Raw genomic sequence first — 18,484 nt, forward strand, 5'->3', positions numbered from 1 at the left:
GCATGTTCTCATAAGCGTTCATTTAAATTTTGCAAGAATTGACACAGATAACCTGACAAATGTTTAAAATCTTGACTGAAAAATTCTAAGCGGTTACCTCGGCCGACATGTTTTGATGACCGTAGTATATACTACGGTCAGCCGCTTTCCTACAGTGAGTTAAGCTCGTCGCAGATTGACACTTGAAAGGGCACTGACTATTGAAGTGATTAAAATTTTAGCGGGCTACCTTTAATACGCCAAAATAAGCCAAAATTAAAACCCCGCTAAAATAACCATCCCTACAGTATTTTGTGAGACCTTCCCGCGAGGCCTTGTAGCGCAGACCCATGCTGCCAATCAGCCGTCCAAGGTTAGCCTGGGGGATCTGTTGCCATTCCTCCTGCAATGCTGCCTGAAGCTCAACGTCGATTTTGGGGAAGTGTAAGACAAACTGAAATGCGTTGCTAAAGAATGTTCCAGGCATGTTCAATTGACTTCAGGTCTAAAAAACGACTTGGCGGGTCCATACGCGAAGCTGTTTCACTTTCCATGTACTCGTTTACGATTCGGATACTATGAGGTCAAGCGTTATCGTCCATTAAGATGAAATTCTTCGCCAGAGTACAGGAAATCACTTCGGTGTTTTAAATCTGCCAAGTTTCATCGTACATTAAGATGAATTCCTCCCTTTGAGTTCATGAAATACGTCTAACAATAGGATGAAGAATATCATTTCGGTATTTTAAACCTGCCAAATTACCTTCAATAATGTTCAGATCAGTTTTGCAGTCAATACCTATGCCTGCCAAAATCCAAACAAATTTCAAATTACTCTGTATTGCTCATAAATGACACAATCAGCATATATTTCCCCATTTGCAATCCAAACAAGACGTCTGTCATCATGAAAGTCAAAACAAAATCGGAACTCGTCCGAGAAGAGAACAGAACACCAATGACGTTATAGCCAATTTTTTTGTGTTCTGTTGCCAACAGTAATCGATTTCTGCAGCACTCTAAATTTAATACGAGACGTACTGTTGATTGGCAAGACTTGTGGTTTGCTTCTTTAACAGGTTGGAGAGAATACTCGAAATCGGGTATTATCCTTGAAATCGTGTATAATACTCGATATTAGGGTAAAGTTGAATACGGGAAATCGGGTATTCCGTGCAACTTTCTATGAAAACAAAAGAATAAAGAAACGGCGCATTATGCCACTTACTGTTACTTGTACATCAGTATCTTGGGGATTTGTTTTTATTAAATCTAATTCATATGGATGCCAAATAAATTCAAAATCACAGGACAAACAATGCTGGGGTAACTAAGAAGAAACGATGACTTTTTTTTCAAAATAATTTCTAAAAAACAAATAAGTACACTTTGTTTGTCTTTATTTCCCAAAAAAGTATTCCATAAACTTAATTTTCTAAGTTGTGTACTATTCACAAAATGTGAAACCTTAAAGAAATCAAACGACTAACGCTGTGTTATGTATTTTTACAGAAAAATGTATGGCGTCCCTTTCACGTGAAATATAAGTTATTCCTTCAGTTGGAAAGCATTGGCGTCGGAACCGAAATACAAATACATACTTACTATAGACATTGAACCTTGTTTTAGCCCCCCCCCCCCACTTTCCACAGACACCTCGCAGTATAGGTTAAGAATGTGTAAAGTTTTGGTGTTTGGAAAATTAGGTACTAAAGTTCGAACCTAATCCCCCCAACCCCCCCCCCCCCCCACGAAATAGGATTTTCGCCTTTGGGAAATAGACATTTCCTTTTTTTTTGCTAGTCAGGTTTTGAAGGTAAAAAAATATTACACTTAGCCCCCCCCCCTCCACTTTCAATTTGCTTCCGACGCCAATGGAAAGTACAGTATAAGGGAGTCATAATTGTATATCTCGGCCATAATAGAATACCAACGTTATTATAAAGAAGAAAATGAAATTAAATTAAATAAACACAAACGGGAAAACAGGTTCAAAATAACTAATTTAAGTTGAGTAATTTTAAGAGAATGTTTATTTATGTCAATTTAGTTTGGTAATTTTCTTTCAAAGTCACCTCAAATGTTTTGGTTGCATTTTGATCCATCCATTTGTGTGAAAATTAAGAGCGAGAAGTCATGTAAAAAGGATTTCGTTCTTCTTTTTTTTTTTGGGGGGGGGGGGAATAAATAAAACTCAAATGCTTTTACATGCAATATATTCCCAAAATAGATCAAGGTACAGCACTTTTGTCTTAATTCTTGGGAATATAATTCTTCATCGGACATTAAATTTCATAAAAAATTATAGCCATTTCCTTTTCAAACTATAGGATATACATGATAGATTTTCCCTTCTGTTTTCTATTTTATTTTTTTAAAATCGCTATCTTATACCTCATTATGCAATACACATGTACAACGCACTATCTGATTGGTTCTAGACAATTTTTCACGCAACAGGGAAAGAAAGACTTATTAATCCCCTGTCTTCTTTCTTTTCTTTGAGTTATTTTATCTGTGATACTTATTACTCATGGCAATAACTTTTTCTTATACTCATCTTTGATGAAAAAAATGTGTTGAAAAATAAACATGAATTTTAGTTATTTTCAATGCTTGTAGTATTTTATAATTGTGTTTGAAAATAACAGGTTGCGTTTTGTTTACCTCGATTTTTCATAGGCACTTGGGGTATGGACCCCTCCCCCCTTTCCATTTTTTTTCTTTTTAAATCAGGATTCAAGTCATCTTTTTCCTCTTTTTCTATTCTAATATGCACTATATGTTATCAAAAATGCAACTCTTTTGTCTCTACAAGCTGTTTTTAAAAATGCCGTTTTCCACTGATATATCTCTCTTTATATGTATCAGTGGAAAACGGCATTTTTGATAACATATAGTGCATATTAGAATAGAAAAAGAGGAAAAAGATGACTTGAATCCTGATTTAAAAAGAAAAAAAATGAAGGGGGGGGTCCATACCCCAAGTGCCTATGGATTTTTTCGGTATAACAATTAAAGCACGAATATGTTGAAGATATGATGAATTCTATTCACCAAAGACGGCAATGACGGAAAAATAATTTTTATTTGAAGTCTTCTCTACAATTTAAAATATATAACCGCAACATTCAATAACGTTTAATACAAATTTCTGCTGTAACATATAATTCAATTATTGCAAAAGGAGAAGTATCTTGGACACATGCAGAACACGCATAGTCGATGTTGTTTTTTCACTTGTCAATGGTGGTCCGAGAATTGGACAAGGAATAATTGATAAATGATTTTTTACCCAGAAGGCAATAACAACCGTTTCAGCTTTTCACTCCACCCCCCCCCCCCCCCCACCATTGAAGTCGCAAAGGAATGGTAAAATATTGATGACTTAGCGAAATTAAACGATCAACAGTTAACTTCTCTCATAAGCTGTATTCCTGAAATTATCACTGTCTCTGCTAAAATGTTGGAGACATATTCTGCAAAATACATGTATGTATGAATAATAAAAAAAAATTGTAAAAAAGAGAGATTTTTAGTCGAAATTTTAAACATTTTTACCGTTACATAATTTACAGATTCTTCAATAATTAGATTTTATGCACAAGATGAATGTGAAAGTATTTAATGACGCATAATTGGATACGATAGATAGTCCCTTGTTTACACATGGCATTATCTTGTGTGTGGAATGTGTTTCCGTATAATTTGATTTATTTACAAATTGTTCATGATTGTAGTGTTGATGTGGAATTATTATAAACTCCCGAATTCTGATATTTAAGGATTCTGCAGTGTTGGGTATGAACATGAAGAAGATGGAAATGCTTTCAACATTATGAAAAATATAAAGCATAACTAACGCCCTTTTGGGGGCAGATCATGAAATGTACTAAGCTTCACGGGTATTTGTTGTCCTATGCGCATTAATCCTGGCACCCAAATTCTAACTTGGTTAGTCATACCTTTAAAAAACATTTATATGTAAATAAAAGTTAACTCGGCAACATGCGCCATTCCATTGTTTAAGTTTAATTAGGTGATTACACCGCCTATACCCGATTTCGCGGATTCAACGATACCCTAATATCGGGTATTATACGCGATTTCAAGGATAATACCCGATTTCGAGTATTCTCTCCAACCTGTTTAAGTCTGTTTCAAACTGTTATATTAGAAATATGTCTGTCTGTTGCTCTCTGATGCTCAGTATTTAGCTTAAGATCACTTTGGAAACGGTGCGTCTGTGCAAAACTGGCTAATCCTCACGGACTGCTGTACACCTTGGACTCCCCGATTTAGTCATTTTTGAACATTTTCTGCCTGTAAATATCGTTTTTATAACCGTTTATTCCGCTTTGGGAAAGATAAATTCTTTCTGCAATGCGACAATGCGTTTTTAGCCAGCTTCAAGCATCCCTGCTGCCATTGAGTGTTCGTCCGAAAACATATGCTTCCTCATAGCATCTAATCACCAGTTCTGGCTAAATATACTGAAGTTTTGTAATGATTACTATGAAAACCCTTTTTGATACTTCTATGTTTCCATTGTTCCAGTTACTTTTTTAACACGCAGCACTGTTAAGGCTTACTGTGAGAAATCAATGGAAAATAAAAGAGCAAAAAGGGGAATTTTTAAAATTGAATTTATTTTTATTCAGCAATTCTATTATCACAGAACTTAAATACTATGGAAATAGCATAGTATAACATACTCTGTACTGTGTAGAGTTTGGTCCCATCGATGGACAGTCACGTGAAGAACGCATAGCAGGCACAAGGTATGTAGGTCAATAACAAATTTCAATATCGCAAGGGCATACCCTAATTGAAATTAAAAATTCAAGCTATTAATTGTTCTATGTACTTTGTAGTTTCTGAAAAGTGTTGCTGCTTTGAATAGAAATCGCGTTTTAATACTTAAATGTTTAAGTAAATAGGCCAATGTCAAAATATGTTAGAATTTTACCAAATATTTTGTGTACCTATAAAATCACGGCCTTGATTTAAAGAAAGCAGCAGCACTTTTCAAGTTAAGGAATATATCCTTTATCTATATTTAAAAAAAAATGGTTTAGATTTATGCAGTGTATGCCCTTGCGAAAGTACGATTTTATGAGGCACCTCGATGTAAAATATACCTAACCTGTACATATATAACACGACATAATTAATAAAATACATTCTCTTTGTAGTTAATTAACAATTGCACTAAACAAAGGCTATACCTTGGTATTAATCGACTATTTAAAATCTGTAAATAATATTCCGTGTAATAATAAAACACATTTTTCATTGATAAACATTTCTCAATTTGCCTCTCACAGCACACGAAGTACGTCATTTCTACAAGTATGACGTCATGTTTACAAGTTCATCGCAATGAGTGCTTAGTTTTTAACCAGCTACAAGGGATTTAACTAGTAACTTTTTTTAATGCGTTGATAAGTCATAATGTTGTTTATTATGCTAATACTGTTCAGCTTTGCAAATTATTTCATATAAACGTGTTATGAGAACTACAGTAGTTGGCCATAATTTAGTTCCCAAAATGGCCGACGTAGTTAAATGATGGATTATCCTGTTGCAAAGCAAAACTTGAATAGCAGCCAAACAATAAAACTCACTTACCTTAAACTACTAGTCTTTCGTTATGTATCCCTTTGCTTTGATTACAGCTCTGTTTCTCTTTGGAATACTTTGATATAGGCTTTTTATATAATGTAAAGGAAGAGATGCCCAGATTTCAGTCACTACTCTCTCAAGATCTGACTTGTTTTTAATTTTATTTATGCGGTGTTTGATGCGGATTTTCAAAACCCTCCATACATTTTCAATTATGTTCATATCTGGACTTTGTGCTGGCCAGGGTAAAATGGGAATGCTATTGTCTGCTTTCCAGGCATTACATTGTCTTGATACGTGGCAAGGGGCGTTATCTTCTTGAAATATCCAATGAAGATTTCCGAAGTTTTTTGTTACAACTGGCCATAAATATCTATCTAAAGTTTCAATATAAATATTGGAATTCATGTTTCCATTAATAAGAGTAATTGTTCCGACACCATTATAGGTGATACAGCCCCAGAACATAGCAGAAATCGTACCTTGCTTCTCTCTGTCTTTAAACATCCCTGTGCATTCTCCAATTAAACGTTCGTTGGATTTTCTCCACACATAATTTCTTTTGTCCTCTCCAATTACAACTTTTGTTTCATCGTTAAAAATTACTTTAGACCAATTATTTTCAACCGTCCAGCATAATTTCTGTCTGCAAAAACTGATTCGCCGAGATCGGTTTTCTCTTCTAATCGTGATTGTCTTAGAAACAACATGTCTTTTATAATTATTTTCAAACAATCTTCTTCTAACAGTCCTTGAAGAAATATTTTCAACAGAATTGTTGTTAATTTATGCGTAAGGTCTTCCTAGGTCTGCCTTCGGTTGCCACGTACCATTCCGAAAAAGATGACGATCGGCTCTGTTGTCAGTTTTCGCCGCCTGCCAGTTCGTGGAAGATTTTCTTCGTTTCCCCTTTCTTTCAATCATTTTAAAAATGTATTTACAGTCCTAGGATTAATTCTAGTGATTTTTGAGATTTTATGACCAGAATAACCTTTCTCAGATAAACTTACAATGATTTTTCTCACCTCCGGTGTCAAATCTTTGTCACGGCGACCCATTTTGTTATCAGACGACTATCAACAAACAAACCGGAAATAGAACTCAGAAGATAAATTAAAAACCCAATATCGATGTTTGTGCTTTTATTCAGATGCAAAAAGGTTAGAATTTTTAACGCCAACTACTGTACATGTATGTCATATTTTTGTGTGACTTCATAGTATACTTTTCCCGTATAAATTAGGCCCCGTCCCCGTATTCAATCCTTAGCAATGCTGCGACGCCATGTACTTTCCTGAACAATATGTCCCAAAACTCATTCAACACGTGAAATAATTAAGTATTGAATCGTATTAATTTTAAAAAACTACTTAAGCCTTGTTGTAACATAAATTCAAGTATATGAAATTATTATTCTTTCGTAAAAATATTATTCATAACTTTTTTTACCCTGTATATCAATATATGAAAAGAAAAATTAAAAGAAATAGCACAATGCTTTAGTCGTTCATTCATACATTCAACTTTTTTGTCTCTCCATCACGGAGATTAGAATCAAATGTACAACAAATTAGTTAAAAAAGAAATGAATTAATCGAAAGGAAAATATCTTCACGTATTTCAAGTATATGAACAGTTTTAAACAAGTTCATTGATAGGAGATGTGAAATCATATTACGCAGTGAGCCTATTGTAAACTGAACAAGACGGTCACACTGTAGTTTGAATATGATTTCCTTAACTTGATTTCCTCTGTTTGAGTAAGGACAGTCAGTGTTTGTTTTCCTAAGAGACTATTTCCTCTCCGTTTTTTATTATAAGTATGTCTAGAAAAGGAAGTGAGTCACGATTCATGTCAATTGTAAAATTAATTGAATCATGTAACACATTAATGGAATTTTGTAAGATCCTCTTCAGATGAAACAATCATTTAAGTCTCTTTTCCAGTTCTTTTCAATGTACTGCGTAAAGTCTAAATCAAATATTTTCAGTAAAAAATTGTAAAAATTTTTTTTTCAAAAAATCCCATTACTAAAAAAGCATGTAGGGGAGACGTTGGTGCCCATAACAGTACCTTTGATTTGTTGATAATTTTCATCATCAAACAGAAAATTAATATTATCTAGTAAAATAAGTCCTTCTCAAATGAAGTGTGTGGGGCATTTATCGTCGATTTCTTCCGGGATACTTATCCAATTCATACTTGATCGCCTCTATTTCTAAACCATGCGTAATATTAGTGTACAAGCTGCATGGCAACATGAAAACTAACAAGTAATGTTTCTCTATAGAAATTTTCTTATCTCAACTCTAGGATAATCAGTTCTATAAGAAACTAAAACAAAAATACTACGAATGTCAAATCGGTCAATTTTTAATACTCGGTTATTTAGACGAATGCGGGTGGTTTCGCTCCGATTACGTGTTCGCGCCGAGTGGTTTCGCGCTGATCACTTGTTCGCGCCGAGTGAATTCGCCCCCATTGGTTTCTACTGTTTAAGATATCGCTTATCGGATAGTCATTTGATTAATATTTATATTAAGATATTATAAAGAAAAGGTAATGCATTTGCAATGAAATGGGAAGTCTTATAAATCGTCATGCAGAAGAATCCTTATTCTACATAATTCAATATTGTTAATCATATGAAAAACAATTGCAACCTTCATTTAAAAGTCAAAGAAATTTGTTAAATAAATATTTATTTTATCATCCAGTCTTAATTATTCCAAATGTGTTGAAATATAGTCATAATTTTGCTAAAAATGGCTTCACTATAAGTATTAATAATACAATATGGGATAATTATATCCGACACACGACATTAACGCTTGGGGTTAATTTATAAATAGGTACTTAGTTATATAATTACAGGTAATCGGGCGGAAGCCATACTGTATACTACCAATATCTTACATGTAGATAAACGGGGCGAAACCACTCGGCGCGATACCACTCAGCGCGAACACGTAATCGGCGCGAAACCACCCTACACCATTTAGAATTTTTTTTTTGTTTGATCGAGTACCCGGGTACTCAGTAAAAGTGTAAATAAATAGGAGCAAGTTATTTTATAATTTTAAAACATTGTAAACTTTTGTAGAAATAAACCTATTGGAGGTTACCTGCAAATGTGTTGTAACAAGTATGACCACATTGTACCCAACGAGATTTAATCTAACATCTTTTAAGTGCAATTTATTTATCAGATAAATACGAGATATAAAATCATTAATGATTCACGGTGTTTTTGTTTAAAGAATAATCAGTTTTGTTTTGTTCCGTATTTTTTAATGACACTCTTTGATGCGTTTGACGTCCAAGTGATAAGTTGTCAGAGCTACATGTACGTTGTAAACCTGATCAAACTATCTCATAACAGAACAAATTTATTCAATCTTCGTACACTTTTTGATCTGAGATTTCATAGAATTACGATACGGTATGTTTTAGTTTGGAGCTACGATATACATAACACTTTTAAAGCATTTGCTTTCAACCATAGTTTTGCATTAATTGGTATGTTATCAAACGCATCCATATCAACAATCCCACGTGCAATATCGTCTGTCTCTTTCCCCGAGAATTTTTGGTTTCTTGAAGAAATGACAAAATTATTTTATTTTTTCTAGATACAATGGACCTTAAACGATTTTCAATAAAAACAAATAATTTAAGCAAACTAAACATCTCGGTAGAAGACAGTCGAAGGTGAGAAAAGCCAGGTAGGTACATCAATGTTTGGTCACGGTAACGTTATTACTGTATAAACACTACCACGGGCGAAAACGGTCATTTAGAGGCGTAGAAAACCATAATTACCGTATATACAGTGGAATGAACATTTTACGTTTTTTAACAGATGTTTTAATGCAATAATAAATACTAGTATACAAGATCACAAATATTTGAAAATATACATCCGAGTAACCGAGTACCGATTTTAGATCGGCAAACTATGCTTAAAATGAAATAAAAACCCATAAAGAAGTACCAAGTAATCTCAAGAAAAACAAAACTTGATACCTACGGATTTCTTAGTTAATACTTGCCAGTTTTATGTTTCTCCCAAAATACAAAAATATAAAGAAATCCAGGAATTATTGTTATACCTTTAGAAATTTGTTCCTATACAATTCTATACAAAAAAAGTCTAACATTTTTAATGTTTTGCTGAGCGGGCATAAAAAAATCGATGTTGGACCGCTGAGTGAGATGTTGGACCGCTCGGAGAGATGTTGGACCGCTTACGTCACAGAGTGGGCGGAGCTTAATCTCATTTTCATTCGCTGGTGTTAAACAGTGATAGATCTGATGTTACATCACGGAATTAAGTACAAAATACATCATGTAAATATATATAAAAAAAAATAAAATAAAATGAAAGGTATAACAAAACATTTATTGACAGAGTTCTCGGGCAAAATGCGTTTTGTCGAACCCTCGAACCAAACTGTCTGCCTTCGGCCTAACGGCCTCAGGCAGACAGTTTGGTTCTTGGGTCCGACAAAACGCATGTTGCCCTCGAACTCAGTCAATAAATGTATAATGTCAACAGAATGTAATTCTACGTAGTACATAAAACGTCCTAGATCAAATGATCTTAAACTGAGACAAATCATTGCAAGAACCTCATCTAGTACGCAAAAATTAAGCAGTGTACTAGATATGATTGACTCAAAAATAACCCACTGTATACAAAAATGACAGGTTAGGTACGTGATTATATGGAATTCTCAACTATATTCCAAAAACAATAGCAAGAAAAACATCACTTGTTAGCTTTGGTGTTACCAGCTTGTACACTTATATTACGCATGATTTAGGAATTAAGGCGAATTGAGAAGACAAGCACCAAACCATGAAGAGGATATTATTTAACCAAAGAAAAAGTTTCCTCAAGCAACCAGATTGTTGTGAAAAAGTGTAGTGACCCCCAAAGGGAAACAAATCAAATAGATGTAAAAGATCCACCATAACCATGCAGTAAATTAATAAATACCATGTTTGTTTTAATCATGACTAATTGAAGTAATTATATGGAAAATTTGTGTAAAAATTGTATAATACAATCATTTTTATTGGAATATCATTGTTATGGAATAAGCTGTGAAAATAACTCAAGAGTTCGAGTACACAAGCAAAATATGCGGGAGGAAACTGTCAGATGTACCCCATGTTCAAACCATTTTGCCGAGTGTGGTAATTAAAGATTTTCCGGTTCTACAAAACGTAGAAATCGGATAAAATCACCCGTGTTACCAAAGAGGATTATTTTATAAGACTTTTTAAACAAAAACTGCAAATAAGAATACATGTAAGCACAATTCAGGAATTTTATTTTATTTCTATGCTTTAATCATACGTGTTTTACCTGTGTTGAAAAAGTTCATGCAAACACTACTACAAACTAAATTGTAACGTCCTAATGCCCAAAATTATCAAGACGTCATTAGCAACGTTATTGACAACGTCTTGAACAAACGTCTGATTTTTATCTATCATCTTGTATATGATAAACCAGAGCAATTTGAAATTCTTTTAAGAGTTATTTATCGACCCTAAAACATCTATTGTATCCATGTCAACAGTAAGGCCTCACGGGAATTATTCAACGATTTTAAATGCGCAATCAAATGTTTTCCAAACGTTTTCCTAGCTTCACAGAGGATATATGTGGAGTGGGAAAGATCAGTGTGTTAACTGGTCTGTATGAAAGACCTCCTTCAGTTTTCTCGTTGGAAGTATTTCATAAATCTAACAGGACAAGAGTTTCCGCTTCGCACAAACTATGAGATAGTTAAAATACTCAAAATGCTCAATGGCTCAAATGATCCCGAGGGCACATTGAAAAGGTATATGATAATATATACTCCTAAAACTTGATATATTTTTTCCATTTGAAGCAATGTATTATACACCAAATCTGATATACGATTTATGAATGCCATAATATTAATAAGATTTTTAAAAAATATTGTAACATTTTCTAGTATACGAGGGTTGTTCGAAAATTATTGAGACATTGTGTATATTTTGCTTTCTAATTAACGTCTTTCAGTGAAAATTGGCATATACGTTTGACATACACTTAAAGATAATAAAAGCAAGAAAAATTTTACAAATATTAAACATTTTCTCTATAAAGGTATATAAATGAGCCAGTATTAGGGGTACCCGGAGCAGTCGCGGAATTAGACATTGAAAATATGTAACCCCAAAATTCTAACTCTTCGTGGATCAATAATGAGAGCAAAAATAATTCAGTTTAAGTGTATAATTTTTCAACTTTGGTTCAAATTCATGTTGTGCAAATTTGATAGAATTCTGATCAGAAATACGGAGATCATTAAAAAATTAAGCGCGGTAGAGAAATCTGCTGACAACGAAAAAATGGACTTTGACGTCAAGGGCGGAGCAGCCAGCATACATGTACATAAAATTCGGTGTAGCACAATGCAGAAATCTTTTCAAGACTGAACGACCTGCTAAAACCATAACAACGAGAAAAAAAAAATGATGTGTTAGAGTCTGTTATTTCCTTGGTTTACATTTTTTAGCAATTAATTAAACAAGAGTAGAATTAAAAGATCTGGACGACCATGAGTTATTACATGCAGTATTGATATCCTTACGGTATTTAACCCGCGTTGTATAAATTGGCACTGCATGATTCTAAGTCGTCCTTTCCGATAAATGAAAATTTTTGACTTGGGTAGCAACAGCAAACATTTTAAAGAATAGTTTAAGAAAAGAGACTGTTTGATTCTTGTAAAGTTTTACAGTGTTATATATGTAATAACAAAAAAAAGAAGAGTATGAAACGCCTCCCATTCGTTTCAGATTAGAAACAGTCTACGGCTAACGTAACGTTAAATGACGTAGCGAAGCTGCTCCGGGTCGATAGACATATGCATATTTATAACTTCACAGAAACTTATACAATTATCGTAAGAATTAGAAAAATTTGCCTAAGTGTTTTAGACTTTCTTTATAAGATGTTGATGAATTTTCATGAAATTATTTCCGTCCTTAATGGAGTAAATGTAATTGTCTCAATAATTTCCGAACAACCCTCGTATAATAATGGTATTCTTTGAGTTAACTGTTGTTTTATTAATGTAATTTTTTTCTATCGTAAGATTTTTCCAGTAAAGATGAGTTTTGTCATTTCATATAAGGGCAAACAAGGAAAGATGGAATATCAAGGAAAAACCACCACACAATATCCAACCCGTAAAAGGATCGATCCATGTCACTCTTAACAGACAATTTGTGGAATCTGTCATCAGTAATCCCGTTGCGAAAGACTTCTTGAATTGGGTCAGTAAAACAGATATTCCAGATGAAACTTATTTTGCATCATTAATACATAACCCCCACCTTGGGATACCTGGGAGTTTTAAAGGCAAGTGTAGTACTTATCAAAGAACTAACATTTCGTTCAATTGAAATTTGGTTGTTTAGGCAGTGCTTGTTCTTTTTTTATATTATCAACAAATTTCTTTCATCTCTATGAGTAAGAAGTATTTTTATCTCTTATATAGGGGACATTGAGACTGACTTTGCAGTAAAGAAACAATTTTTGTCCCGCTTCAAAAACTGGGTTAATGCTCCAAATCCATTACCTTGTCTTGGAAAATATGTCAGGTCGATCTGTATTTTTGGACTTGGAGATCTTCCCCTACTGGCACATCGTCCAGAGTTCTTCGCAAATAAGTTCCACATTGACTACAAGCCACATGTCATCCATTGCATGGATCAACTGATTTCTAATTGGACAAGAGATGAATAGTATAAAAATCTGAAATTTCGGACAACATTTTATGAAAATATAGAGTCTATAAAAGATGTTGTGTAGATTCCAATATTGTTGAAGTAAAATTATATATATATATATATATATATATATATATATATATATCGTCGCCATAGACGCAAAAGGTCGTAAGTGTGTGCGTTATTTGATTTCAAATAAGAGAGAAAAATGAAAAAAACTGTTTCATTTGTAAAAAAACTAAAAGTGTTCTTTAAAACTTTTCAGTATTGCACAGAATAGCTAAATATAATTACAAAGTGATGAAAAAGTCTTAAAATGTGTTTTATTACATTATTTTTATTACTTTTTTACACATATGACCTTTTGCCTTTGAAATATACAATTTCTTTTTACAAGGATTATGATCGTAACTTCCACTTACTACCTTTCTGCATGTTAGTAATGATCGAGAACATTACTATTAATTTAACTTAAGTGAATTATGTTTTAAGGGCATTGTGTTTCGCAGTACTGTTAAGGCTTCCCGGAGCTTAAAATGCATTTAAAACGTAACAATGTATTGCAAAGCTGATTTTTTAGTTTTATTTTTTAGTTATGTACTTCAGTACGCCAAATTCATACAGAGAATCTTCTAAGCTATATATAAACATATTTTTTACGATGTCACATGATCTTATTGATCACGTGACGGCCATTTCTTCTTTTTGAAATGTTTCACATAAATCGCTTCGGCGCAGGTCATTAACACAATAAGAATTTATTTTTGTGACATAAAGAAACTCGATGCATCCTTGTGAAACCGAGATGTGCTTGGTAAAAGTTATATTATTTCTTTGGAACAATTTATTTCATATTAACTTCAACTTACCGACAAACCTTGGGGTATTTTCCGCTGAATATCGTTATCTGTTTCAAAACAAAGCCATCATACATTTTTCCCAATCAGGTTTCAGTTAGAGGGGAATCTCCTCTTACATATTTCCACAAAAGAGATTAAATAAATGCTTATTAACAAACTGCGCCAGGCTCTTTTATACGCCTATGCCCATGTGTAAAAAAAGGGTTAATGTCAAACATATATTTTCGTACGGAGTTTGAACACACTGACTCTTAAACATGAGTAATAAAGCAAAGTTGTCTAAATTATTCGGATATATTAGACTTTGAAAAAATGATAATAACACGTTTATTTTGAACTAGCGTTCTGCAACTTTTTATGTAGATTGAAATAAGGTGTAATGTTTATGACACTCTCCCCATCATTACAGCTCAAGTATGCAATGACTTGACGTCATTTTCAATTATGACGTCATACATTTGTAGTTCAGAAAAGTGAATGCAGAGAGTACACTACAATATTCTCTGGGAAGCCTTATCGTTCCTGCGTTCTTTTATGACGTTTATCATGTTACTCAACGAACAGATAAAGGTTGATATGTGTTTGAGTATATTTGCTATTAAATGAAAACAAGAAATATTCTTTAAAATATTGTTGATCAAATACAATGTAGGTTAATATTCAAACAATATTATTGTGTCTAATGGAATAAAATAGGTTTCTGTACAACTTGGAGTTTATTTGAAATGCTATTTGACAAAACAAAACAAAGAGTAAAGAATTTAAACAACAGAATAAAAGAGATTTCTGCATTGATCTAGATATGATCTCTATCGCATAGTATGTCACCTACAACTAGTATTTGGTCTATTTGATATACTGATAAGGAAGAATTCAAGCTTTCCATTGATACTGTATCATATTTTGATTCAGTAATATCTTGTGTCCTTTCTATTGCCAGTATGTTCTCTTGTGCCCTCTCTACTGCCATAGTGCTCTCTTTTGTCTTATTAATTCCTACAACTATGTTCTCTTGTCTTTTCTTTCCTACCACTATGTTCACTAATGTCTTCTCTACTACCACTATATTCCCTTTTGTCCTTTTCTGCCACTGTGTTCTCTTTTGTACTTTTTCCTACCACTCTATCTCTTGTCTCCTCTCTACTGCCACTGTGTTCTCTTGTGTCCTATATTGCCAGTGTGTTCTCTTGTATCCTCTCTACTGCCAATGATTGTGTTCTTTTGTGTCTTCTCTTCTACCACTATGTTCTCTTGTGTCCTCTCGAGGGTCAATGCCTTATCTTGTGACTTCTGTACTGGCAATATGTTCTTTTGTGTCTTCTCTAATGCCAATGCGTTCTTTTGAGTCTTCTCTACTGTCAATGTGGTCTCTTGTGTCCTCTCTATAGCTACGGCAACTATGTTCTCGCGTGTCTTAAAAAATTCTCTACCTCAATATGTTTACTTGTGTCCTCTACTGCCACTATGTTATCTTGACGTGTCCTCTCTACTGCCACTGCATTCTCTTTGGTCTTCACTACTACCACTATGTTCTCTTAACGTGTCTTCTCTACTGCCACAGTGTTCTCTTGTGTCATCTCTACTGCCACTGACCGGTCACGGTAGCCTAGTGGTAGAGCGTTTGCTTCGTGATCGGGAGGCCCGGGTTCGATTCTTGATCGCGGCACCGTGTCATACCTAAACGTAAACACAGGTAGTGACTGTTCCTTCGCCAAGCGCTCGGCACTAGAAGTGAAAGTCACGGTTCTTTCGGATATGACCTTAAAAACGTAGGTCCCGCCTCAAGGTAGGCGTTGGCATGATAAAGAACCCTCACTGCTCAATGGCCCTTTGTGCCGAGTATAGGTCTAATTTGAAGCCCTTCACTGGCATTGGTGACGTCTCCATATGAGTGAAAAATTTTCAAGAGGAACGTTAAACAATATACAATCGATCAATCTACTGCCACTGTGTTCTCTTGTTTCCTCTCTACTGCCACTGTGTTTTCTTGTGTACCCTCTGCTGCTACAGTGTTCTCTAGTGTCCTCTACTGCCACGATGTTATCTTGATGTGTCGTCTCTACTGCCACTGCGACCTCTTTGGTCGTCTCTACTACCACCTTGGTCGTCTCTACTACCACCATGTTCCCTCAACGTGCCTTTTCTATTGCCACAGTGTTCTCTTGTGGCCTCTCTACTGCCACAGTGTTCTCTTGTGTCCTATACTGCCACTATGTTATCCTGATGTGTCCTCTTTACTGCTACTGCAAACTCTTGGGTCGTCTCTACTACCACCATGTTCTCTTAACGTGTCTTCTCTATTGCCACAGTGTTCTCTTGTGTCCTCTATTGCCACAGTGTTCTCTTGTGTCCTCTTTACTGCCACAGTGTTCTCTTGTATCCTCTCTACTGCCACTATGTTCTATTGTGTCCTCTCTACTACCACAGTGTTCTCTTGTGTCCTCTCTACTGCCACAGTGTTCTCTTGTGTCCTCTCTAATGCCACAATGTTCTCTTGTGTCCTCTCTACTGCCACAGTGTTCTCTTTTGTCCTCTATTGCCACAGTGTTCTCTTGTGTCCTCTTTACTGCCACAGTGTTCTCTTGTGTCCTCTCTACTGCCACAGTGATCTCTTGTGCCCTCTTTACTGCCACAGTGTTCTCTTGTGTCCTCTACTGCCACAGTGTTCTCTTGTGTCCTCTCTACTGCCACAGTGTTCTCTTGTGTCCTCTCTAATGCCACAATGTTCTCTTGTGTCCTTTCTACTGCCACCGTGTTCTCTTGTGCCCTCTTTACTGCCACAGTGTTCTCTTGTGTCCTCTACTGCCACAGTGTTCTCTTGTGTCCTCTCTACTGCCACAGTGTTCTCTTGTGCCCTCTCTACTGCCAATGCAAACTCTTGGGTCGTCTCTACTATCACCATGTTCCCTTAACGTGTCTTCTCTATTGCCACAGTGTTCTCTTGTGCCCTTTCTACTGCCACAGTGTTCTCTTGTCCTCTCTACTGCCACAGTGTTCTCTTGTGTCGTTTCTACTGCCACTGTGTTTTCTTTTGTCCATTATGCTGCTACAGTGTTGTCGTGTGTCCTCTCTACTGCTACTGTGTTCTTTTGTGTCCTTTTTCTTACACAATGTGTCTTTTCTACTGCCTCTAACCCCCCTCCTCCTGACACACACACACACACGAAATAGAATTTCCGACTTTGGGCAATGTTTTTTTTTTTGCTTGTCAACTATCTCTGGCAAGTAAAAAAAATTCATATACCTTTACTACTTGAATGGTCTACATTAATTTTTTTTTCAATGGTTATAGAGGGTTGTTATACTTGCTCTCTTAGAGTTGTACATGCAAATGTATAGTTATTTGAAAACTGCTAAGCATCCGATTCTTTTAATGCTACATTGAACCTTTAACAATAATCACACTGTGTCATGATCAGTGGTAGTTAAAACCGTTTGGGAAAAATAGATTGAATTATGATTTGACTTTCATTGACAATATTTATTCACACAGTGACGATACAATAAAACATCTTAATTTTCAATGTTTTTAAATTATTTACTATAGTTGTCTATTTTAAAATAATCACTAGAAGTTTGTTTCACTTACGACCTTTTCATATACAGTAATAAAGTATATACAATAAAATTCATTATTCAGATCAAACTTTTATGAAACTACACGCATTATTTTTGGTTAAAGGTTTAATTTCTTGTTTATATTGATATATGAAGTGTAATCTTAAGTTTTTATCTAAGTTTTTCACACTTATGTTGCAGCGACCATTCGCATCCCTTCTCTCTTGAATCGAGGGATTGAATGATGACTATTGAGCATAATTTAGATAGATCACTAGTTATTGAATGTTTAAGTTTGTGAAATACCAAATATATCATTACAATAATGCTAAAAAAGACACATATTATAATAAAACGGTTTTAAAACCTCAAAAGTTTTCAAAGGTCTTAAGAGGTAGTTAATATCTAGAATTCGAATAAGTATGGTAATATTAGTATCATCTCTTTGTCGTATGTGCCACTTACAACCTTTTGTATCTGTAGGATTTGTAATTAGGACCTTATACATATTACGAAATATAATTTCTTTTCACATACGACCAAATTGTACTCAGCATATCTTTTTAGCTAATGGAGCTACAGTTACGACCTTTTGATATGTGATAGATTTAACCATTAAATTATAGATAACGCTTAAAACGTGTTTTGGGTCGTAACTACCACTTACGACCATTTGCTTCTA

At 34.5% G+C, this 18,484-nt stretch overlaps 1 pseudogene; it reads left to right on the top strand.

The window, feature by feature from the left end:
• Positions 1-10,752: 10,752 nt before the first annotated feature.
• Positions 10,753-13,466, top strand: LOC134263566 (beta-1,3-galactosyl-O-glycosyl-glycoprotein beta-1,6-N-acetylglucosaminyltransferase 3-like; annotated as a pseudogene).
• Positions 13,467-18,484: the final 5,018 nt, after the last annotated feature.

Source organism: Saccostrea cucullata, unplaced genomic scaffold (assembly GCF_032062105.1).
Source record: "Saccostrea cucullata isolate Sc308-1 unplaced genomic scaffold, CSIRO_AGI_Scuc_v1 ctg1091, whole genome shotgun sequence".
Taxonomy (NCBI): Eukaryota; Metazoa; Mollusca; class Bivalvia; order Ostreida; family Ostreidae; genus Saccostrea; species Saccostrea cuccullata.